Source organism: Ischnura elegans, chromosome 3 (genome assembly GCF_921293095.1).
Source record: "Ischnura elegans chromosome 3, ioIscEleg1.1, whole genome shotgun sequence".
Classification (NCBI taxonomy): Eukaryota; Metazoa; Arthropoda; class Insecta; order Odonata; family Coenagrionidae; genus Ischnura; species Ischnura elegans.
Window position 1 is genome coordinate 44917687 of NC_060248.1, and position 24954 is coordinate 44942640.

General features: G+C 37.3%; 1 long non-coding RNA gene across 1 annotated transcript in view; it reads left to right on the forward strand.

The window, feature by feature from the left end:
- LOC124155315 overlaps positions 1–24747 on the forward strand; it is an 83891-nt gene extending 59144 nt beyond the window's left edge. Inside the window, exon 2 of the long non-coding RNA XR_006864169.1 lies at positions 24663–24747. This is a non-coding gene — a long non-coding RNA (uncharacterized LOC124155315). The remainder of the gene's footprint in view (positions 1–24662) is intronic.
- Positions 24748–24954: the final 207 nt, after the last annotated feature.

The following is a 24954-nucleotide window of genomic DNA, read 5'->3' on the forward strand; positions in this document are numbered from 1 at the left end:
TTACTAATTGGTAACATATGATCTAAGGCTTTCCCGGCGTATCAGCTGCAGAAAAGTGTCTCAGGTTTTCCACCGGTTGATGTTTTCTATGTCTCCCGACGTTTCGAGCAGCGACTATCGTATGCGAGCAGTAGGGATCTTCCGAAAGATCTCCCGAGGACGACCAGCAAGTCGCTGCTCGAAACGTCGGGAGACATGGAAAACATCAACCGGTGGAAAACCCGAGATGATGAACAGCAAGTCGCTGCTCGAAACGTCGGGAGACATGGAAAATATCAACCGGTGAAAAACACGAGAAATTTTTCTGTAATTGGTCACTATTTGCCATCAACAATATTTTACATGCAGTCGATTAGCTGTTTGAAAAATTTAATCCACCGAAACCTGGGTGAAAATGTGTTGGTGTGTAATCGTTTTTCGCGATATTTTATTATTGTAGCAGTGCGGAATGAATTTGGTGGCTGAGGATTCATGTAACGAGAATAAAATATGGTGATGATCAAATTGAAGGGCTTCATGGAGCTATGCTAAAGGCTTTCTGCTGCACATTGCCCGAGACGAAAAATCGCAGAAGCGAGGTGAAATGGTGGCAGAAGGTTTAGTGGCTAGAAGCTAACAATCCGTGTCATGGGACACTTATATTTTTGGTAGAGAGGACGGAGGTGAAGGCATGTGCAAATAATTTTCTAAGGAAGAGTGTTTTAAGAAAAAAGGGCATATATCATGCTGAGCTTTCCCCTGTGGGCGAATTTTAAGGTGGTCGTTCTTAAGCAGCGGTTCGCAATGGAAACCCTTATAACATTCTCTTCATTTCTACTAATACCAATTTATAATTTTATCAAAGTATGCTGATGTAATTAAATATGATACATATTATAATCATTAGGATTGACGAGCTTTATTACATATAACCTAGTGTCCAGAAATTATCTAAATTAAAGCTAAATGAATTTATCACGACTCAAAAAAATAATGATGTGGAAAGCATCCCTGGGATTCAACGTTTTTACGTGGCTTACGTGGCTTACTGTGTAATAATAGTAATGATGTGTCAATGGAATCATGATGACTGTGTTACGTGTGGAATTTCGTTATTGATGCGGTTAGATTTGACCGATAGGTTGAATTTTGTGAGAGAAATTGTTACCTCCAAAAAGGGTAATAACATTGACAGATGCCGTGATTTGCCTCGTTGACGAGATGGATGCACACAGAGATTTGAAAACAACTTCATTATAGGAATACCTTGAGTAAATTGTTAACAAAATTTAAATTCTTCAACTAAGATACGTAATTGTGACCTTTTTGGACGATTGATTTTTTTAGTATGACATGGACAAATATGGAAAAATGAGGTGCTTCGAATATTTTATTATTCTTTGAGTATCGAAAAGATTCTATCACGATGAAAATCTCGTCGTTGTGAATCATGTGGTGTTTTTTTTAATTCTTATAGCGTAATGAATGAAGACTTTTACTAGGTATCCATTTCGTACCTACTCTCAATGTACGAGTTTTAGATTTTTATTAATGGAAAATTATTTGATGGTGATCTAGTAGTGGTGATGATAGTTAATATAACCCTTTACCAATTTCCCTTAAAAAAATGTACATTTACCATTGAGATATTGATTACTTCCTGGCAAGACTCACCTACTAAAAAAAACTCACTTAACTGTCCTTGTAGGTTTGGGCTAAGTATCACCGAAACGACCTTTTTGATTGATTGAATGAATGACTTTATAGAGAGTAACATTGGCACGTAGAATCATGCTTTTTCCGAATCGGCCTTCGCTTCTGCGTGAGTGGGCACGAGAGGGAAGTATTATTAGGAACGGGGCACTTGCCGAGAAAGGGTTAGTTCCCACTCCGAGCCCCGTGGAGCACTAGCTGTGCGACTGCGGCATTAGCATCTTATTTTCTCCCTTCTCGTTGAGTGCTCGAATGGCAACGTAATGGAGAGTGGGCATAAAGGCATAAAGGTAAAAGGGTGACCGAGTGGTATTAAGAGGGAAGAGTTGAAAAGGTATCCCTATGGAGGGTATGGATGCTTTAGTAGGGTACCGCTGTGGGGAGACACCGGGGGGTGGTGGGGTAGAGCTTAAGCGGGAGTGGGTGACGGGGTTTGGGGCGGTCAGTGGGTCGAAATGTAGGTGGCCTTAGGCTCAATTGAAGGGACCGCATTGCGTGGTCGTTGGAAGGAAGATTTAAGGAATGGTCCTTCTCCCTTCCGCAGGAGATGCTGGCGAGGAGAGGTTAATAGAGAGAGAGAGAGGACTTGGGGAAAGGGTCCAGAGATATGACTCGCGATAAGGGACGGCCGGATGAAAAGTGGAGGACAAAGTTCTGATATTGGGCAGTTTAGCAGAATTCTTGGGCATAAGGTTTTAAGGGCACTCTCCGGGTCATTTGTCGTTCATGGGCCGGGTTCCACTCTACAAAGTTTCCGCCTTACGGTTACCATTGTACTAAGCTGGAGTTAAATGACTGAAGAAATCTTTGGACACTCTCCCTAAGGGCTCCGATGGTTATCATGTGGGTGGCGAATCGTGGGGAATTTAAGGTGATTTTTCTCATCACGAAAGAGATAGTACGCCATTTAATATTATCTAATGGAGTAAGTAACTTAATGCCGCTGGAATATCATTAATTTCCTTTAAAACGTGATATTGAAGCATATTGTTATCGTTATCATCTGAACATCGTTGCATTTTTAAAGAAAGACGAGATGTGTGTTTAAGATAGGGTAGTGATGAGAGAATAATATGTGAATAGTCTTCTAATGTATGCTACCAGAGCAAAGCAGTTGCTTTATCCATAGTAAAAGCTTTTCATTCGGTGGAAAGTATCACCTACCGTATAGTATAAGGTTAATATAATCTTATGCGTTGCGCTGCTAATGCTTGATGTCAATTAACAGAGAACTCCGTGAGAGATTTCAGCACGTAATTAAGTTTCCATGTGTTTCATATTGAATTTCATTTTTTCGCAATAACCTCTGAATTGCCATATATCTAAAACCGGAAAGCTTATACTCTGGTTAGGCCCGTATGGTCCCGAATGATGAAAACATGACCGTAATGTGTGGGAATTTGGCAAGAACTTTAATTCTTTTACCTGTTATTTGGTATAACTACTATATTGCATGGAAATAAAATCCTTAGCGCATAAATAATCCACTGGTAAAATTTCTTGTAAGCTATATATACAAAGTTTTAATTTAAATAAGTACCTTCTTGCAAAAATACTTTCTCTCCTGATAGCTGAACGATATCAAATGATAACTCCAATAGAAATGCATTTAACACCGGAGATACCTGAGATACTTTTTAGTATAAATGTTCATCCGTCAATATTTCCGATTCATTTAAAACCACTAGGTTTCATGGTAGGGTAAAATCATGTGCTATCGGAGGCTAGCGTAATTTCGATTGCGTTAATATTAAAGAAAGAGATATATTTTAGTTAGTAGTGGCTAAATTCGAGTACGATAGCTTTTACACGATAGAAGACACAGGCATTGGAATTATAAGTTGATGGGCATTTTCGTAACTAATGACAATAAATTCAAATTATCATACAAGAACCGTGCAGAAAAAAGACGTGGAAATTGATGAGTGAGTAAATATCGATATAAAACTGCTCCTTTGACTCCTGAAGATCACCGTCTTAATTCAGCACATTTGGATGACTTAACTTAACTGAGCAATAATAAATACCTATTTGCATTAGGAAGCGTAATATCATCACCGAAAACTTGTCAAGTGTTCAACAAAAATGTTTTTGAATATTTTGTTGCGAAGAGTAGAGTTGAGTTGAATATTTTGTTGAAGAGAAGAGTAGAGTTGGTGGTAGAATCAGAGTTCAACTTAAACGGTGAAGCATACCTTATGAAATCAAAATAAATGCATAGCCAGGATATTACCTAAGGAATTAGCTTTAAAACCTGGTTTCAAGCCATTTCCAATGAAAGTATGTGGGGTGAAAGCTATATATATATATATATTGAAATATATATAATTATTACACAATAAAATGGCAAATCGATCAAAATTTTGAGATCAAAAGGGTTTCCTACGTCAAAGAAAGTCGCTGGTTGGATTAAAGGCCTCGCGAGCCGGTAAAGAGAATAAAGTGCACATTGTCTTTGAAACTGTGATGAAATCTTTGGCGGCGGAGCGGTTGAGAGAAGAAAAAAGAATTATCAAGCCAGGGAGTGAGATTTAAGCGCAGGTTGGGAGGATGTATTGTCGGAAAGGTCGAGTGGGGGGGGGGGGAGGGGAGGGGAGGGAAGGTGGAAAGCGACATCTCAATGTGCCTGGAATCTCGTTTGGAAAAGGGTTAAGGGAAAGGGAGGGTACGAGCCGAACGAGAGGGCGCCCGGGTTTGTGTAAATGGAGGGTTAGGCTGTCGAACCTCTTTGGGGACGTGCGTGTGGGAGGCGGAAAGGGTAAGAGCTTAGACGGCTACTTCAAGCAACTTCCTAGGAGTGTATAATGTCAATGAAAGTGAGAGGTACTGTGTTGGAATCAAATTGTTGGAAAAGGTGTGCTGGCTATTTAAGAATGCATCACGAAAGAATTTATTTTATGATGAAAAGCTGCTTTAAAATTTCAAGTGATTAGATTTACCCAGTATCGTTAAGTAATCGGTTAAAAGTAATCGGGTTTACTGGTTACGATTACTTTTTACGAAATGAAATTTTTATTTATAAAATACTTCTTACGGTGAAAGATGACTCGTTTTTTCGTTTGAATTATTACTTGCTCTAAATTGACGACTGCTTTACCGATTTCATTGATTTACCTAAGCCTACAGTTTACTTGGATTACTTGAGTGCCATAATTTGCTTATTTAGGTTCAACCACTCGGGTACTCAGGCGTACTTTATTACCTACACATAACAGATTCTAAGGAATATTCTCTGTGGTGAATTTTATATCCTTCTAACAGGTCTTCAATATTTTTATATGCTTGAATGCCACTTTATAATTTGTATGTCTTCGTTGACAGTATATGAAAGTAAGTATAAAAGTGCCCTCTTCGAGCGCTTGATCTACTTTTACGCCAATGGCATAAGTTTAGCATTAGGTACTACCTAAATAATATTCTTAGCTTTTATTTAGAACAATTGATTGATATTCAGGTTTGGTATGTTATTTTTCTCTGAATTTACTCATTAATATTTTCCACCGGTCGACTCAATTTTAAAAATAGCTTTCATATTTTAAAAAGTATCAGAAGAATCTAAATTTACAGTTTTATAAAATTTATCATCTTCACAAGCGAAAAGTGTCATTGTGCCTTTTCATTGATATCTTTAATTCTTCAATGCCAATTGGAAAATACATATATATGTTCTGGAATAATTCACAGGAAAAATGAATCGATGAAAGGACATGGGCAACTGTATGGGAATCTTGATTTTTTATCTATATACTATGAAGCCCTCTTCCGATCACCCACTGACTCACTTACTCACTCACTCATACAAATGTTTAGGGTGAACGAGACGAGACGATACGACAAAAAGTCTTAGGGCGACCCTCTCTTAAATTGCCTGAACCCCAAGGAGCAATTATGAAAACACTGAATTTCCCATTATTTATCTGTCCATTCATTAAAAATTGATTATGGAGATTAGTTCAAAAAATGTCCCCCAAAACCCAATGGCGGTGCGGCGATCATTGGAAGAAAGATAAAAACAAATAATCTTAGCAACATATTTGTTTGTGAAAACAAAAAGCAAAATTCGAAAAGATAATAAGGGAATTAAAACGAACAGATGATAAAGATAAGGTAGGAAATTTACAAAGCAATTTTTGAAAAGTCAATTTCATAATGGCTTCTTTCCATATGAACGACAGTTTGTTAGTATCAAAGCGCATTCAATATATAAGGAAAAGAGGTGAATTATAAGGTAGGACATTGCCTATTATTTTTGATAAAATAAATTCTGTAGGTAAAATTTCGGTGTTATAAAAATTGAAAGTTTGGCTGTTATTAATTCAATAGCTAACAAGTGTTCATCATGGCATTTTTAAAAGATAATTCGTGCTGTTCATTGTAGTTTCTGTCTTGTTACCGATGCAGGATTGCAGTAGAAAGATATCTAAACAAACATTCCTTAAAAGAAAGGTAGGTAAAAGTGATTTTATTTCCATCGTTTGTGATGGCGATAATGTTTTATTTTTATTACGTTCTGTTTTCTGTTAATATCCTTTTTATGTGCAATATTATCCGTGAGTAGGTCCATCAAAGGCAGTGAAAAATAAAATATGGGATATAAGTGCAATTTTAGGTATTTTTTATTCAATTATTAGTCTTAAGAAAATTATTAAGTAAGTTATTAACTGCAAACATCTTCGAAATCATGGCATTTATGAGCTCACCAGATGAATATGTAAGGAGATGTTTGTGTAACCCGACTCATTAAAACTTTATAGAGATGTATTCCTGAAGTGGTATCATTCGTGATCATGATAAATAATCTTACGATAAAATTCGTCTTAAAGCCCCAATTTATGAGAAGGATCTCCACTTTGCGCATTTGCACTAGATATTGATATTCAGTTTTTACGTAATTCTATTGTGTGTATCATCCTCTCTTTAGCTTACGAAGGGAAATTGCAGTCACAGCATATTCATATTTCAAGAGATTAGTTGAGTAATATGGAATGTAATTAAGGAACGTTTATTTAATATTTATCATGGCAACCGATTAGCCTGGTCGATATAGTCTGTTATTACGCATGGGGTCCCGTGGTCAATACCCTATACTTCACATTTTTTCTTCGATTTTTTTGTATTTATTTTGAAGAAACCAACATTTAACTCTAACTTTATTATTTTAAATCAGAGAAATGGTTTTCTAGGTGGAAAATCTTTCATCGGATCACGCTACATCGGGTTTATTATGCGTTTGATCTTAGTTGTTTTATCGCATTGATGGGAACCATATAAATCGTATTTATCAAACTACATTTATCAAAATTGTTTTGTCAAAGTAACAGAAATATGCAATGATCCATACGAATCCTAATTGCGATGAGCTCGATTAGAAACTTGTATTTTTAATTATACTTTTTGCAGAGTTTACTCACTTTATCAATTAAAATGTAGTTAACTGTAGTTCATTGTATTTCGTAAATTCGTTATGCTATTATATCAAATGTAAATGTCGTATTGGAACATGCCCTCAGCCTTTTGTTGAGTTTGAACTGAATAATTCGGAGATCTTGTCAGACTATCTAATTTTCTTAGTTAGAAAAACGTTGCTCTTCTATGAAGAATTATTTTCACGTAGTAACGTACGTACCATGCGCTCGTTTTACTTGAAAGTGGAAATATTGCTTATATCTAAACTGGCCAATGGAAAAGTAACGATCCATAAGTAACAAACGGTAGACAAAAAGTATATGACCTATCGTAGTGACCATAATGGGCCGCAGGCCTAATGTGGGGGGGGGGGGGGGGTGGTGAAACAAAGCCCCCAGCGAGCAAGAGCGATTTTCATTTATATATTGGTCAAAATTTTACCCAAACAAGTTTACCTCCAATTATATTTTATGCTTTTCAAATCGCAATTCCTTCCCATATCTCGATATAGTTTTGTGATTAATTCGTATCGTAAACTTCACGGAATTATAAACGAACATACGGATATTACATCCGAAATCCATGCCTTTTATCGTTCCTGCAATAACTTAGGCATTGCCGTTTTTTATGAGTTCCTTTATGAGAGGCTCGCTAACCAGTGCAACTACTTTCAATCTTCCAACGTAGAATGTGTGTCTTCTTTCTCTGGATCGTCTTCCCTTAAGCTAAAAACAGCTTCCTTCTCCAGCATTTACATGAAGCCATGGTGAATTCTAACATCGCTGATGATCGCCCTTGTTTTCAATGAAAAAGAAAGGAGGAAATTTTGATGGAATGCTTGACATGGATTGGGAAAATTGGACAGGCAAACAAGAGTTGGAGTGAAGCAAAACAGCATGAACGACCCGAAAGAAGAAGAAAAATATTTTAAGTGGGACAAGTGTTTAAACGGGGGAAACGTGTGCCAATAGTGGAGTTATTATTTCTCCCACTATCTCTCTCTCGATGACTGGTTAAAATATGCTAGGAAAATAAATACGATATCCCATTTTTCATTGGAATGAGGGATATAATACTGAATGGATATGATAAGGAGAAACGGTTGATAGTTATAATACTAGCGAACACCGGTTATTCCCTTTTAATAATATATTCAGAATTATAGACCATAGACCTAAAATTGAACATAAGAGGACGGTAAATATGTTATTTAAATTGAATTGAAGTATGCAATAGGACAAGTTAAGAATTCATCTTATCATAGAAAGGGAATATGTACCCTTTACTTCAATGATATTCGGTAATAAGTGAGTTCATCGGTAATTATAAGTAGTGGAAGCGACTGACTGCTCAGGTAATTTGCTCTTTTAAAGGAAAAGTTGGAAAAGGTGAATTGGGAGAAACCTGATGTCGGTAATATTTTTTCACAGTAGTTATAAATAACTCAGGTTTTTATGTCCTTTCTGAAATAACAAACCATTTACCTGTCAAATTTTGTGGCTTCCACCTTTTTTGTTTAAAATTAAGTGAAATGGAGGAATTATGCAAATCTACGGAATTAGAAAATATTGTATTTATGCTTTATTACAAAGTTCTTCACTTGTATCACAGAGTTTTCTCACATGTAATGAACAATGATTGTTGTGCCATACGCACAAAAAATAACAATAGTTTTTGTTTTGAAGCCAAATGAGACTAAATATTTGGCTTGTAGCGTTATTAAATACTAATTGGAGGGCTGAGGTTTCTCAAGCGAACTTGTGTAACGGTGTCCGTTAGCGTTTTTTTATTATTTGATTTTGTTTAGCTTCTCAAACCACGTACTCATGGAGATGTAGGAAGGCCGTTGATCTGTTGTGATGGAAGTAAAGTGCGCGAATTCCCATTCTGTTGAAAGATGAATTCTTATCATAGCCTGTAGCATATTTAAACATCATATTAAATAACATATTTACCGTTCTTTTATGATACGATTTATTTTAAAACTTTGACGAGTTTCATGTTAGATGCGAGTGTTATAAACTGTGTGGGCAGGTAATGCATCATTAAGGGTGAGTTATTTCGGTGAAGTGCGGTACAACCCATAACTCCTAGGACTCCAAAGAAAGTCAGGTAATACTTCGGTTGAAAGTATTACCTGAGTTTCTGAAAGAGGGCATGATACACTTACTTGAAAGTAGCATGACTGCCTCCGTATTTTGTAAATGACATTACATATTAAGTACTCCCATTTTGGGCTGCTATGAATTTCAGCTCAAATTCGGGCGAAGTATGTTTTAAATGTAGGAAACTGTGCCCTCCAGTTTTATGTTTTAATGTGACATAGAGAGACTATAAAAGTCGGAGTGCGAGTCTAACATTTTTTTCTTTATTAGAATCGGTGACATCAACGGTCTGATTTTATTAAAATAGTATACTTAAAGGTATATTTTGTGTGAAGATAATACTCGTCTTTTAGGCTCATGCGTATTAACTAGAAATTCGTTGGGGTAGGGCATCACAAGTAAGCATGGGAAGCGTCCACTGGTAATCCCCTCTTTGTGCCTGTTTATAGGTGTATTATGCTACTGGTTCAAGAATAGCTAGTCATATTAAGTGTTCTTTTAAAAAGCAGTAGCCAGTTATATGGTTTATACGAAATAGCAATCCTTTATCCATTATTTTTTTATGTAACTTGGATGTCTTACGGACTTCGAATCTATCCTGGGGAGCACATATAGGGCAAGAATATGGGATCCGTTGAGGAAATAATTAATCTATAAACTTATTATAATACAAAGGAAAACTTCGCGATTTTATGAAGACTGCTACGGGTGTACAGGAAGCGTGGCATATATGATAAACGAATTAGTCTGGGAGCCACTAGAGACTCAAAGGCTGCGCGCTTGGCTCATAGCGATTGAGCAATTGAAGAATGGTTGTTGAGAATATATGTATTTAAGAACGACGCGGGGAACTTTATATTAGAACTCCACTGTATTTCAAGGTTCGAGGGAGATATTTTGCCGAACGGATCGGTGTGGGAACTCGTTATTCCCCAGAACAATCAAGGACTTCTAATAGACATGATTTCGTTACAACATATATTTTTTATACGTAGAATAGTGCGTAAATGTATATTCTTAGAAAATATGATAAAATTATTTTAATTATTTTTTTACTTGCGTAATAAATTACTCATTCGAGGAGTACGACGTCACAAGTGAACGCAGGAAACGATGTCCGCCAGTACTGTGTCTTTGTGCACCCGAGCGCCGCGTATCGGAGATCGGCTTTGAAATTGAAGGGAGTCTGGCAAGAGGAGGAAGGATGGAGAATAAAGCGAGGCGAGGACCGGAGGAAACAAATGATGCTCAAATGGGACGTAGGGAGTTGATGAACACGGATCCGAAACGGCATCAAGGGACTGAGGAGGAGATGGTCGGTGGTTAAAGACATAAGGCGTCACGTGAGAGAACAGGAAAGTGAGCGGGGAATGCTTGAAGGCAACTCCTCCCACCTCTCTCATCTCATCATTTTCTCCCCTTCCACTTTCAAACACCACTACTTGACCGATCGGGAGAGAGCCATACGGACGGTTTTCGGTGAAATTCCCCCACCACCGCCGTCGGTAATATTTTTTCAAGATAGTCTCATGAATAACCCAGGTTTTAACGTTCTATATGACTTAATAAAACAGTTACCAATTAAATTTCGTGGTTTCCATCATTTTTTGTTTTAAATTAAGGGATATGGAGGAGTTACGCAAAGGTACTGAATTATCAAATAATTAATTTATGTTTTATCATAAAGTTCTTAATCTATAATATCGAATCATTGAGTTTTATGTGTAACATGTAGAGATAGATACCATATGTGCCAAAAATGCCATAATAACCCTAATATTTGCTGTTGAGCTTCATGAGTTGAGCTAAAACTTTGGACTGTAGCGTTATTAAATACAAATTGGAGGGTCCAAAACGGTTTCATCGCAAAACAAGACTTCATTTCTATTATGTGGCAACTAAGGGAGAGAGGAGGAGGAGGAGGCGGTCGATGGTTAAAGACATAATAATATCATTTATTTTTCTTGGAAATTGTCCATTACGAACATATTATGGTTATAACATATAAAAGTGCTCATAATGCACAAATTACTAAATGTATAATTAGAAATCAGCTATTGACAATTAGGTGGAAAATGACATAAAAATATAAGAAGTGTAAAAGGAAGTTATATACATTCAAGGGTTTGTATAACTCGAAAAAAAATCTTTGCTTAGTAACAGACGAAGAGACAGTAACTTACACATCCTTTGTAATACCGTTCCATAATCGTGTTCCGACAACAGAGAAACATTTTTCATAGGCGGTAGTTCTGTGTTGGGGATGATAAGGAAATCAGTAACCATTCCAGTCAAAATTTTGGGGAATTATTTCCGGAAGAGAAAAAATTGCTTCAGGTAGCTTGGATGTTCGTTTTTGAATATAGAGAGTAGAGGCATATACCAAGCAAGTACTTTCTCCTGGCTTTTGCCTTCAATCATGCAAGACGGGTGAATTAGACATAAGGTGTCACATGAGAGAAAGGGGAAAGTGAGTGGGGAATGTTTGAAGGCAACTCCTCCCTCATCTCATCTTTTTTTCCCTCTCCCTCACTTTCAAACACCACTTGCCCGACCGAGAGAGAGAGACGGACGGGCCCCGGCGAAATTCCCACACTGCCACCTCCGTCCTCGTGTGCAGACCCTTGTCTCGGCCCTCCACCACCTCCCACCAAAGTCCATCTCATCGCTTTCCTTAATCCCTCGATCCGGAGGTACTAGGCTCGCTACAAGGGTCCAACCTAATGCCATTTCGGCACACAAGCCGCGGTTCCCGCTGTTCTCTCGCTCAGCTCTTCCTCCTCCTCCCCCATCTAGTACTACTCACGTCCAAGAGGTTTCCGCACGCTCACACTTGTTCACTTTGGTGGTTCGGTATCACCCTCTCGGCTCGCGGCTCACCTTTGGCTCATCCTGTTTTCCACTCCACGGTCCCGATACTACCGTGTTAAAAGCTTTGCCGTTATGTTTCCGTATCCTGTCCTCCTCAATCCATATTTCTGAATGGATAAATGCGCGAAAAGGTGCGTCAAAAAAACGTAGTATCGTGGGTTTCCCTGTCCGTCTTCGAGAGCGAATGGAGAGAGCCAATGTGATGCGGAAGAATCCACCAATATCTACTCTAATTTTTTAAATCATTACTTGCATTTTATTGCAAGAGAAGCCGGCATTTCTTGTACGTGGCAAATATGGGATCAGATGCGGAAGAATTTAATTCATGAACTATATGGACCGGCCTCAGTGGCGGCGGGGTAAAGTCCTCGCCCGCCAAACAAGTGGTCGCGGGTTCGAGTCCCGCCTTAATGGGTGTTCCCAGGTATCCAGGTAATGGATGTTTTTGCATGCTTAATGGTTAAATTTGATGAATTATCCGATATAAAATGGTCGACATGAGCTGTACTCGGTGATTTGAGAATAAAATTAAAAATAAAATAAATGAATTCTAGGATAGTGGCGCGATACTTAAAAAAACTGAGAATTGAGAAAGTTTTCGTGGAATTTATACCAACTGGATTGGGAGCTGCTAGTGACCCAGAAATGCGGGTTAGGGTGGTATTTCTGGGGCATTGTGAACTCCCAAGCAATACGATAAGTTAGAAGATGTGGCCTTGCATTCACCATTAAGTGATGGCATCCTTCCCGGTGAAAAATTCTGGAGGTAAAATAGTCTCCCAATCGAATATCTGGGTGGGGACTACTGCGAAAGATACACCAGTCAAAGGATTCAGATTTAGGCTTGGGGGTAGGACGTAGGATCATTGGAAATGTGCGGTATATTAGAGAACTTGAAAATGATGATGAGCAGGCTATATTTGGACATACTATAAGTGATCAAGATGAAATGGATGGTATCAGATGACTTTTGGAGAGACGGGTATAGAGTTATATACTCAGACGATGATCAAAGGTTGCAGGGATTGCAGATATCCCAAAGGAATGGGGGAGAAGAGTGGCAAATATGGGATCTGATGCGGACGAATTTAATTCATGAACTAAATGGACCGGCCTCAGTGGCGGCGGGGTAAAGTCCTCGCCAACCAAACAAGTGGTCGCGGGTTCGAGTCATAATGGCAGAGAGGAGTAAATGCTCATCAAGATAAAATGAGAACTGACAGAAACAGTGTTAGTGTAGATGTGCAATTGTGTATATATATTGAGGCTAGAAATTGGATAAATTAGCTAGCAACTTGAAGGAGGTCTTGACACAGTCAAAACCTGTTATTAATGCCAGGAAGAAAAACCGGATAGTAATGATATATTAGAATGCAGTGGTTGGAGAGGGAAATGAGGGGATGGCAGTAGAAGAGTTCAACAAGAGAGGAAAAAGGTTAGTGGATGCCTGCAATGGGAAGCAATTGGTGGGAATGAACACTCTCTTCGCTGGAGAGCTGAAACAGCAGTGGAGGCAAGCCACACTGAGGAAGAGAGTTGGACTAGCCTTGAGCATATCATCACAGAGGTAGCACAGGAGCTACTTGCGAGAAAGCCTGTCAAAATCAACATCCACAGATTAATCATCATTTCATAGCTCTCAAAGAGGAAAGGAGGAAGAACAAAAATCCAAAGAATGCTAGCAAAGGATGACTTCACCAGAGTCTGAGGAATGAAATCATCCGAGAGTCGCAGCAGGCTAGAGGGATCAAAAGCTGCTGCGAGAGCAATAGCTAAAAGATGATGAAACGTGATTAGAATGGGCATACAGCCTTATCAAGAGAAACTACGGAGAAGCGAAACCAAGATCCTATAATATTAGAGGTTTCCACGGAAAACTGCTGATTGAAGATAGAGACATTGGCAGTCGATGAAAACAGTTCGTAGAAGAAATCAGGAAATGCAGGACGGAGAGCATTTACATACTGTCCCCGACGCAAAGGAATCATCTTGTTCTAGGACGAACTTGGACTCAGGGACAAACTTGTACGGGATAGTCCGGGAGAATATTGAATTTAGTGTGAATTTTGGGCGCTTACATTGGAGAGACTGGCCGAGCTATTGAAACTGTGGTGAAAGAACGAAGACTGTGCATTGGGCTAGGCTATCAGCCATCAGAAAAATGAGCCATTGCCGAGCACAGCTGGACAAAAGACCACCGTTTCTGTTTTGAAAAGGTGGAATTCATCTGCATGGCAGGCACTCTTGTGATAGCTTGACAAAAGATTCCATTGAGATTCAAAAGGAGGAGAAGAAATTCAATAGATATGCTAGATATGCTCAATCGTGGAGGCTCAAACTCTGGAAAATTAGGGAAACAGGGAGAGACATGGACACCACCCAAGCAAGAGCCACCTGACTCGTAACTTACGATTTGAAATGCTGCATTAAATCTTGAAAAGCAAGGATGTCATCGATACTCTGAGAAGAATGGCGGATCGTAACCTCGGCAGCGGAGAATATGATTCGATGGGAAGCAAGAGAAGAATTCATTTGTTATCCGGAAGAAAAATCCTTTTGTTAGACGGGGAAGAGCTTAATCATATGTTACTCAAAGGAATATTCGTTCGAGCTTAAGGAACATAAGCCGGCACATTTGTCAAATGTGCCTTTTTGTTTTCTCTTACAGATGTATTGGTACGTTGGTATCGGATTTATTGGTATTTACTGGTGTCGTAAACCTTTCGTTACACTCCTATTGATGCGTTTTTGGTGTAGAGTTAGATGTAGAATAAGTCATAATTTATTGTTATTGTGCCTGTACTTGTTGCTTAAGTTATACTAAAATAATGAAGTCATAATGTTTTTAAATCAGTGAGAAATAATTCTGTAAAATTTACTCACAAACGGAGTGGTGAGATGCGGAAAAATACTACCAATCTTCCCTTGATACAATGCATGAGTAAGCATGGCGGCCGTTATTGTTTGGCACAAATACGATCTCTGTTGGATTGTGCTGAGGAAATTCGAATTTCTTCTTTTGCTTTTTTATGAAAGGATTGCTTGATGTCGATATGGAGCGGGTGTAGAAAAGTGATGTACCGTAAGTGACATAAGTACGCTTAGTATTTTGGTTTATAGATATTAAAGAGTCGAGCGGACGGAAAACTCCTTGATGGGTTTGGATAACAAGTTCATAATGAAATAATTTAACATCAGGACTAATTGAATAATATTATTCCATGGTTTAACTAATTTTTCGCCAGTATTTAGTTAACACCACCGAATATACTACACCTATGTCGATTCTGAATAGATTTACATACTATCTAACTTACAAATTAGATAATATAGTAATCTATTCAAATTAACAAAGACAAATATTCTATTCTGATGAAATAAAAGGTCCTCATGCATTGGTGGTCTTTCCTGTTGGAAAATTCCATGTGAGATCGAATAGTCAAGAAAGATCATTTGAATGTTCCTTTCTTAGAATTTGGTGCACTATTACACGTTAAAAACTATGTATCTGTCAAACAAATATAAATGTCAGCCACCCAAAACTTTATTTCAGTGAAGCATTCTTTATCTGTTATGGGCTTTAAAATAATAATACACTTGCCTCGGTCAATAGGTAGGAGCACCAGTGATGAATTTATATTTCTTTGAAAAGTAGTGACCTGTATTTTGTTTTACACTTTTTTTATTACCACCTAGAGCAATTTCTGAATAAAATTTCAGTATCAACGTCAAAGGTTGCCAATGCACAAGACCTTTTTCGATTCTTTTGTCCCAAAATCTAAAGACTACAGTGCTAAACATTACTCATACATGGTTTGCTTCCCCTTTTGTAGCACTCAGTCTCTAAATCAATCTCAAAATCATTCAAGTGCTAAGTCATACAAACATCGAATGATGCACACACATAAATATTGTGTTTCGTCAAAGAATCGGTATAGAGATTAGATTTGTGAATTAAAAAATCTCTCAGTCGCAGTGGAACCTCCAAAAATACGTGACGAATTTCTGGGATAGTTGGGAAGTCAAAGAGCACGTGGCATAAATCTCTAAATCCATCTCACTCATTCGCGCAAACGTAAAAACATCGAATTATGTCCAAATGTAAATTTTTGTCTTCATCAAATAATTGGTACATTGATTAGAGATGTGTATTTGTTTAAATTTCCATAGTCACAGTGGAACCTCTTAAAATACGTGGTGAGCTCCTGGGAGGTCAAAGTACACGTGTCATCAATCTCACTCAATCGCTAAAGCGTAAAAATATCGAAGTATGTCCACATGTACAATTTATGCATTATCCACGAATTGCTACAAAGATTAGTGATGCTTATTAGTTTAAAGTTCCGGAGTCGCAGCGGAATCTCCTAAAATACTGGCGGATTCCTGAGCGATGCAAGGACACGTGGCGAGAATAGCGGGCCTTGTATCCATTGTCTGGCAGCCTTGATAGCATTTCTCACCTCCCTCCTATCCCTTCCCCCTGGCCGCCTCCTTTGCCGTCCCGTGTTCTACATTGCACCGTTACGCCTTTTAACCCTTTAACTCGCTTCCCCGTCGCTTACCCGTTCCCCGTGTATTCTCCCGGTGCTGGAACACCGCTTGCCCATTTCGTATCCCTCGACAAACCCACTGCCTCCCCTTATCACTCCCCAAAGCCCTTCTCCGCTGAGCCCAACTAAAGGGGGATGCCCGAGTTATGCGGTGGCGTTTTCGCTCGATTTCAGTGACCTTCTTCTTCCTTCCCTCATTTCGGTGTTCCTCTCGCCAACCTCCCACGAGTACTTACTAGGTGTGTTATGCAGCTCTCCACAGTGAATGGGAGTAAGTGTCATTCTCGTAGAAATTGCAAAATACGTCTCTAAGTAATTGTCTCCTCTAAAGATTGCCGTTTTGGGGATTGAACGCTACATTTTATGAGAATTGCGTGGAATAATCCGAAAATTTGAAGTGCTGTTGTTGCGTTGCTTGTCTATGTTGTTGATTGCAGGGAATTTTTTGTTTAATTTTGACAAATTCTGGTTCGTGTGAAATAAAAATAAAACGTAGGGTCTTCATCACTATTTTGTAGTGCTATAACTAGCAAAAAACAACATTGATTGAGATGAAAAAATTATGCAGTCGATTCATTTTGACGGAAAAAAATTTAGAAGGCAAAATCATGTCATGGACTTATTTAAGTATCATGTAACCTGTTTTCGCTTTTCGGCTTAAGAGGAACGGACTGTGATATTTATAACAACTAGGTGAATTATCAATGATGTCCATCTGTTTTTAATTCTGCGGCCTCATTCGAACCTCCGCAAATACTTGGTGAATGCTTTTATGTAAAATTTGTTGGCGTTATTGGTATTTTCAAAGTTGGACGCTGAGACAAATTGATAAAGTTTTAAGCGTTGCACTTGAGCGACTTACAGCATAGAAGTGGCCAAATATTTTCGGGCTAAAGTTTAAAGGTTGAAAAAACTTACGTTTCTGAGATTGGTAAGTATCCTCTGAATTATGGAATTATTTATGTTCACTAAAAATCCTTGGCGTTTTATGCCTTTTAAATCAATGAATTGGAAAGATTTTTGTTGCCAATTAATGCTTTCATAACGTACCGATATAATGGGCGCACCTTTCGCTGCTGCATATTTGTAGATTTTCCGATCAAATCTGTCTTTTTGTTCGAGGCTCAAATTGAAGCTTGCTCGATTCTTCCGTTTCAACTTGTTTATGAATTAATGATTTTTCCTCTCAGATTTACATAAATTCAAATGATTTAGTAGGTACACAAAGTGAAAATCTTAGCGTTATATTACGAATTTTTTCTATATCATTTTAGTGGTATGCTGGATTGTATGATGGGGCAGCATTATGTGTGAAATAATTGACGACGGAGGGAGAAGTTAATTGGATTTCATGTTGAACGGGTGATTGATAGGAAACGCGCGTTTGCTGTTGAATGCGTAGCTTTGTCAGAACAGACCCTTCTTGCAAGACTCAAGGGTGCGTGCTTATTAGCATTCAACGTCAGTCTCTCTCCAGATGTACCTCGACCGATGCTGTGCGGAGTCGGAGAATTTGATTCTGTTGCTCCATTGACAAAGGCAAATTCTCCCTGTTCATTTCTGCTGGCACACATCATCGTCTAACTCGCTGATATCCGAACCCTTTGTGGGTGTCCAGCGGATGACATTTGAAATGCCCCTTCAATTCCCAAAGCTCGAGGTACGGAAAAGGCACAGTCAAACAAAAGGGCATGAACAGAGATGTTAATGCTGTCATTCAGTATCCTCCATCTAAGAGAAATTTTGAAGGGCATATGAAGTGGTCTTCAGACAGATACATTTCTCGGTTTTAGTTATTATCTCGGCAACGAATTTCTTATATTTATCAGCATTCTACTCTCTTAGTAATTTATATTTTTAATTATAGCTAATACTTCATTTCGATTAATCTCCATGGACCATAAAAATGGATTTCGAATAGAAATTGCATTGGAAACGCATGTGTTCTAATGGATAGGGTTTCTCACTTGTAGTGTTGCCTATGCGTTTATTGTTGTTGCATTTTAAAATATGTCACCACGAATTATCTACTTTATATTTTATAGAAAATTGGCGCTTTTGATCTTTACATAATTATGACGCTAACCTATTTCGTATCTTGTTGTGTTTTCGTGATTTTTTGTGCAAGATTTCCCGATCTTTATTTTAAATCTAAAAAGTATACATTTTTCACACCTGCCAGTGAAATTGATCCCCTAGTGAAGAACCTTCTTTTACTATTAGGTATTTCTAAATATTTTGCTGAGGCTTATAATAATTTTGGAGTACTGTTAGAAATTTGTTTCGCCTTTGCTGATAAGAGAGATTCATCGTCATTATCGCGCTCATTGCTCTTAGCTACATCTTTCTTGAAATCAGTACTCGTCTTAGAGGGTTGAGACGTTTTCTCGCTGTAAATGAAAAAGAAAATCGTAGAATCAGAATTAAATACGTTCAGTTAATTTTTCAACGCTTAAAGAGTACTGTCAGAGTCGTCATAAAAATTGAGTACTATTTAAATCATCTAAACCGTCGTAGAATCCGGAATGTAAGCGTGGATCAATAGCTAATAGTGATGCTGTTCGTTAAGGAAATGATTATAAATAATTACTATGGCGAAAGCCACATTAGGTATGACAGTTTTATAAAATAAGCCCACTACTGCAAGTAGTGTGGTTAAATATTACCTATACGAATCCAAAAATTCGCATTAAGTTTATTCAATCACTTGACGCAAGGGAATGAAGACATCCATGCATAAAATTCAATATTACTACCTCTTGAAACAATAATCCTCTTAACTTTTCATATCGTTAGGCATTAAAAAAACTATTCCTATTTATTTTAAACAGGGGAATATTTGATTCAAAGAAGGATATAGGCACGAAATAATCACATCTTTTAAAGTGACAATTTTACGAAAATTTAATTTCATTAAGCTCATCATTTTCAATGCGCAATGAAGAGCCTTAGCTAATGAAAAAAACATTGTTGAAAAAAGGCTGTAGAATTTATTCTAGCAAAAAAGAATAGAATCTATTCTATCTAAACTAAAAACACTCCATTCTATTGAAAAAATGTATAAGGCTGTCACTTGAAGTTAACTTATTCCTTGTAGTCTTGTAAATTACTTTCAGATTTGTAATGGACATTATATGTTGTTGTACGGGCGTAAAGAAATTGAAATTTGTGCTTGCATAATTTTTTTGGGATTAATTCTCAATAATATCTCAGGCACGAGGGCCTCACGACTGTCTTTTTTCGTCCTTCTATATTCGAAGTGCTTTGAAATACGGGTCGTGATGCTCTCGCGCCGTTGCTCCAATTCTCCTCTTATTTTTTTTACAAAGCCAAGCACGGAGGCAAAAAAATATAATATGAACCGTTGACAAGGCGGAAAGTAGGTGAGTGCTCTGAAAGTGTAAGGAAGCGGTGGGGGTATTTATTGAGAAATAAGACTCAGAGATGATAAAAAGGAGAGTTAGCAATGAGCATTATGAGCCGAAAAAGTCGAAGAAAGCGTTTGAATTTCTGACAGTTATCCGTGTCTTCAAGAAAGTAAGTGAGAATACCTCTGTCGTCATAAATTTAACTAAGAAATGTTTTTTTTTTCGTTGAGCAAAAAAAAGTTTCCGCTTCATGAGATGCTGTGCATTATATATTTACGTAGTATAAAATTGCCGTTTCACGCCAAAATATATTTATTTCATAAAGAATGTCATGGTACAAATCACACTTATTTTCACTCATGAGTGCTGTTAATTAAACCGATTGTATTTTTATATGTAACGAATGCTTCGGAGTCAAGTTAAATTAGGTCAGTTCTTCATAAACATGTATTGATTCCGTGCTTGTCTTCACACTTTTGGCGAATCAAAACCAATGTAAGTGGCTACACAGTTCGCTCCTAATGGGTATCGACGTTTTGGAGTTATTATAAATGCAGATGATTAAACAGAAAATAGGCCCTTTTTGCTGGCAGTAAATAAGTAAATTCAGATTTTTAGTGGTCCAATTTTTTGTTTTTCTTGTTATTTTCCTTCTTTTTTAAATCCGCAATTTCTCTCCTGTCCTTACATTCAAGTTATAATTCTGTTAACCAAAGGTACTATCCAAAAGGGACGTGTACTTAATGAATTGATTTCTCCATTCACTGCTTCGCATACTTCTCTTCTGCGAAACTTCAGCGGATTTCACTTAAAGTCTGTTTTACCATTTCTTACTCAAAAGTGTTAACAAACATATCTACTGCCTGTGAATTGGCATTGCGCACAAATTTCCATTGATAACCTCTATCACAAGGACTAATTTTTGTAAATACTTCTGCATCACTAAAAAAAACGTGTTAATTAGCGCGAATAAACTTGAAATTAAGTTTGTATAAGTTAAAATTCCTCATAAATCACAGGTTTTTAATGTATTTTACGAATTATGTGAAACAGTCGTGTTATGGCAATGAAAAATCTTTATCCCGTATGTTTCGTCAGGATATTTATTTTGTGAGGTACAATAATTATAAAAAATTGAAATGAACCAATTCTACTAATTTCCTCATATTTAAAAAAAATTATTGCTGTTATATTTTCCCAATCTGAATATTCATGAAATATATAATGAAATAATCATGTCATTTTATGAAATGTTAGATTTATTTATTCGGTATTATTCAGTAATGATTCTCTCCGTTATTTACTTTTGGTATATCATTTCCTTGTTTTTATTTTATTCATTACGTGCTATTTACAAAAATACGTCACGTTAATTTTACGATGATTGCCTCAATTTCATTGGAGAACATTGCCTATCAAGTTAACTTAGTATGTAGTGCATGCATTTATTATCGGTCAATCGAATGAATCTACGTGTACGTGTGCGAGTGTAGAATAAACTGTACATTATCTGTTGTACTCATGCAAAAATATAGAGGCATCCGGTCGCAACAAATATTTTCTTCACGGCGCACAGTGGCCTGAAAACGAAAAGAGCTGTCCAAGACCTCAAAAACGATTTTTTTAAGCAGGGAAGTTGTAACTTCGCACAGATATTTTAGAATAAATTGTGCGTATCATTCTCAATTCATTCTTTCCTGTGCATTCACGTTAACAATATGCATGACGTCAAATTTGATCAAATGTGGCGAAAAACTACCACCCTCGACTTTTTCTGAAAATTGCCGACTTTATCCTATCATAGCAGTCACAGATTGGTTTGTTGACAAAACTGTAACAGCTTGCTAAAAAAATTCTTTCAATTTAATTTGGAGGATTTTTGAATATTTAAATGGATTATTAACCATAGCTACATAAACCATAGCTATGGTGGAGCCTCTTTTCAGCCAATTTTCTTACATAAACGTAGAGAAATAGTAAATACTTCCACCGAGTTTCGCCAAGTGACTTATACAAAGCCGTTCTTTATTGTAAGTCTAAAGTAAAATCTTGGTCCAACGTGGAGTACGGGAGGGAGTACGGTGACGGGGCAAGCGCGTGGATGCGATATGGCCACATTCATTTTTCTATCTCGATAATAGATATAAAAGTCATTAACAATAGTCACCAGAAAATAAAATTAATAAAAATAGCTACGAATAACACTTATTATGTAATCGCGAGGCACTGCAAAATATATACTGAAATATTTCTCTCTTTGCGTGCATTCCATAAACTACTACCTACGAAGAATGGACTTACATTGTGCAAATAATGTAGAAAAACGTACTTCTTTTGTTGACAAACAAACTCTCTATCTTGACACGAGCCGTTACAACTCACCACACCTATTTAAAATCCTGCAGACAAGGGTCTTTTATGCGAAGTTAAACTTCCAGCTAAAAAAAAACCTTTTTGAGGTTTTGGCCAGTTTTTTCGATTTCAGCCCACTGTGCGGCTGTGCACTTTTCAGAAACCACGAGGAACTACCGGTATGGCTTTCTTATCCTAAGTGTCTTATAATAAATTGTGATGGTAAACATGTTCTATAATAAACTGGAAACAGAATCTGTTTGCCATGCTATTAATTCTCTGACTTCTGAATTATACGGTTTTTAATAAAATATTATTCAAGATGGTATTGTAGAGTGAAATGGACTGTGTAGTTTTTCTATTGCGCAGGAATAATATCGTAATAATCTATCTGTAGTTATATCCAGCTGATACGCACCTGAAAATTACCAGCGCCTCACTTTGAGGAGATATATATCCCTCCAAGGCACTACTCCTCTCCAAATACTCCCTTTCCGACCTCAATCATCGTCAACCCCCGGGAGAGAGTCAACTCCATTAATTTCATTTTCACTTTCATCTCGCCCATTCCACACTCGTCGTCCGTCACACAAGTCCCCTTTGAATGTGAAGCCGAGGTGTTGGGAGTCGGAAGAAAGGAAAGAGATAGAGACGGGGAAAAAATGGAAGCAGGGAGTGGAGGAAGAGAAGAAGACTCGGTTGAAAGGATATACAGTGTGGGGCAAGGGAAGATGAGGGAGAGAGAGGATTGACTGTAGTGAAAGAAAACTCACTCCGGTGCTGGGATGGGTGAGTGACGGGTCGAACGGAGCCTGATCTTCTCCCTCTCTGTCTCTCCCTACTACCTTTAGCGGGGCACAGAGAGAGAGAGAAAAAAAAATTGAAGGACGGAACTCCATGAATATATGCAAATCGCTGTCCCAAAGAAGGAAACGCCTTTCTCGGAAAATAAAAGAATAACGAGTGAGTAAGGTGATGGGGGAGAAAGTGAAGGATGAAGAGAATCCGAAGAGGGAAAGGCATTAAAAAATTTACACCCGGAAATTCGACTGCCCGACAGCGGCGGCGGCGGTGGCGTTTTGGAAATACATTAAATAGAAAAGGAAAGTATAATCCCGAATCGGTCTGGAGTTATTTTATGAATGTACATTAAGCACATCTTCCGACCCTCAAAGGAATTATATTGATACAATGCTGTCCACGTTTTATCCATAAAAAGTTAAAGCCCACACAAAAGAGATGTATAAGCTGGCCAGCAGGGAATAACTTGCGGCAGCTTTCAATGTAGAGGAGTTAAGGGTATTTGTTCCAACATCTAAATTCCACAGCGTCATGAAAGTTTACCTAATGCCTCAGGGGAGCAAATCTTAAAATTAAATATATTCTCAGAAAACTTAAACTAATATTTTACAGAACTGCAAATTGCGAGAAGGCCCATTTGTGCTTTTTCTATGATTTTAGTTACCTTGTGAAAATCGATCAATAATGTATATACAAGCTCTGTATTATCACATTTTTCAAAATGCAATAATAATAATAACTCGACTCTATTGGACGAGATTTATCCTAGAAAGTCGCATCTTCCATCTAACCCCAGTAAGTGATTTGTAAATAAAAGTTACCGGTATATTAATTTTTATTCATGTTCATCTAAATCTAGGAAAGTTCTTCTGGTCATTTCATTCCACGTAGTTCACTACAAGGGAAACGGACAGCGTTTTTCTATCGCATATAACAACTTGAGTAAACTGGGCACTCAAATTTTAATTAGGATTTCTTTTTATTTGGTATATTACTGCAATCATAGATGAGACGACTGAAAATATGAATATATTTCATTGTTTTTACTTTACTGTTTTCGACCGTTTTGCACATTAGTAATTACTATTTCATGCCACATTTTATTGAGAAAAAAATTCTCATGTACCACTGCCTTCTTTTGAACAATTTCTTCATGGGTTATACTTACATGTAATGCAGTGTACAAGAATGCGTTTTGTTGAAAATTGTCTATACTCCCTGCTAGCTACCAACATTTTACATCCATTTTCCTTCAACAGAATGAACTAAATTAAATGCCCTCGCTTCAGTCAAAAGTCAAAAATCCTCATCTAGATATAGTGACATATAGTTTCCTTGAGAGAGAATTTTATAAGTTTCATTATTATTGAAATATATTTAATTTTGACTGCTTTATTTTAATGTTTTTATCACTTATTTATCCTGTCAGCGTTTTAATGTAGTAATATATTTCTATTAACATTGTAATGAAATAATTCGTAACCTTTTGGTGACTTATCTTTTGTCTTTTATTTTAGGTGGTGTAATGAAGTGACATTGCTATGTTGAATTGCTGACCTGTCATTTATCCACGGAATGGATTGAACCCAAGCTGCTGCAATGGTAAGTAAAGAATTAAGCATAATAGTCAATTATGTTTTAGGACAAAACATTTTTTTGATTGAGAAGGATTGGAAGAAAACTATTGTTGTAGAATCCACACAATATTTTCTCATCAAGTTTATGATCATTATTTTTCAGCAATATAATCAATGCCTATTTTCTTGCAAAAAAATTTCTTAGCCAAAATTATTTCACCAACTTCAATTT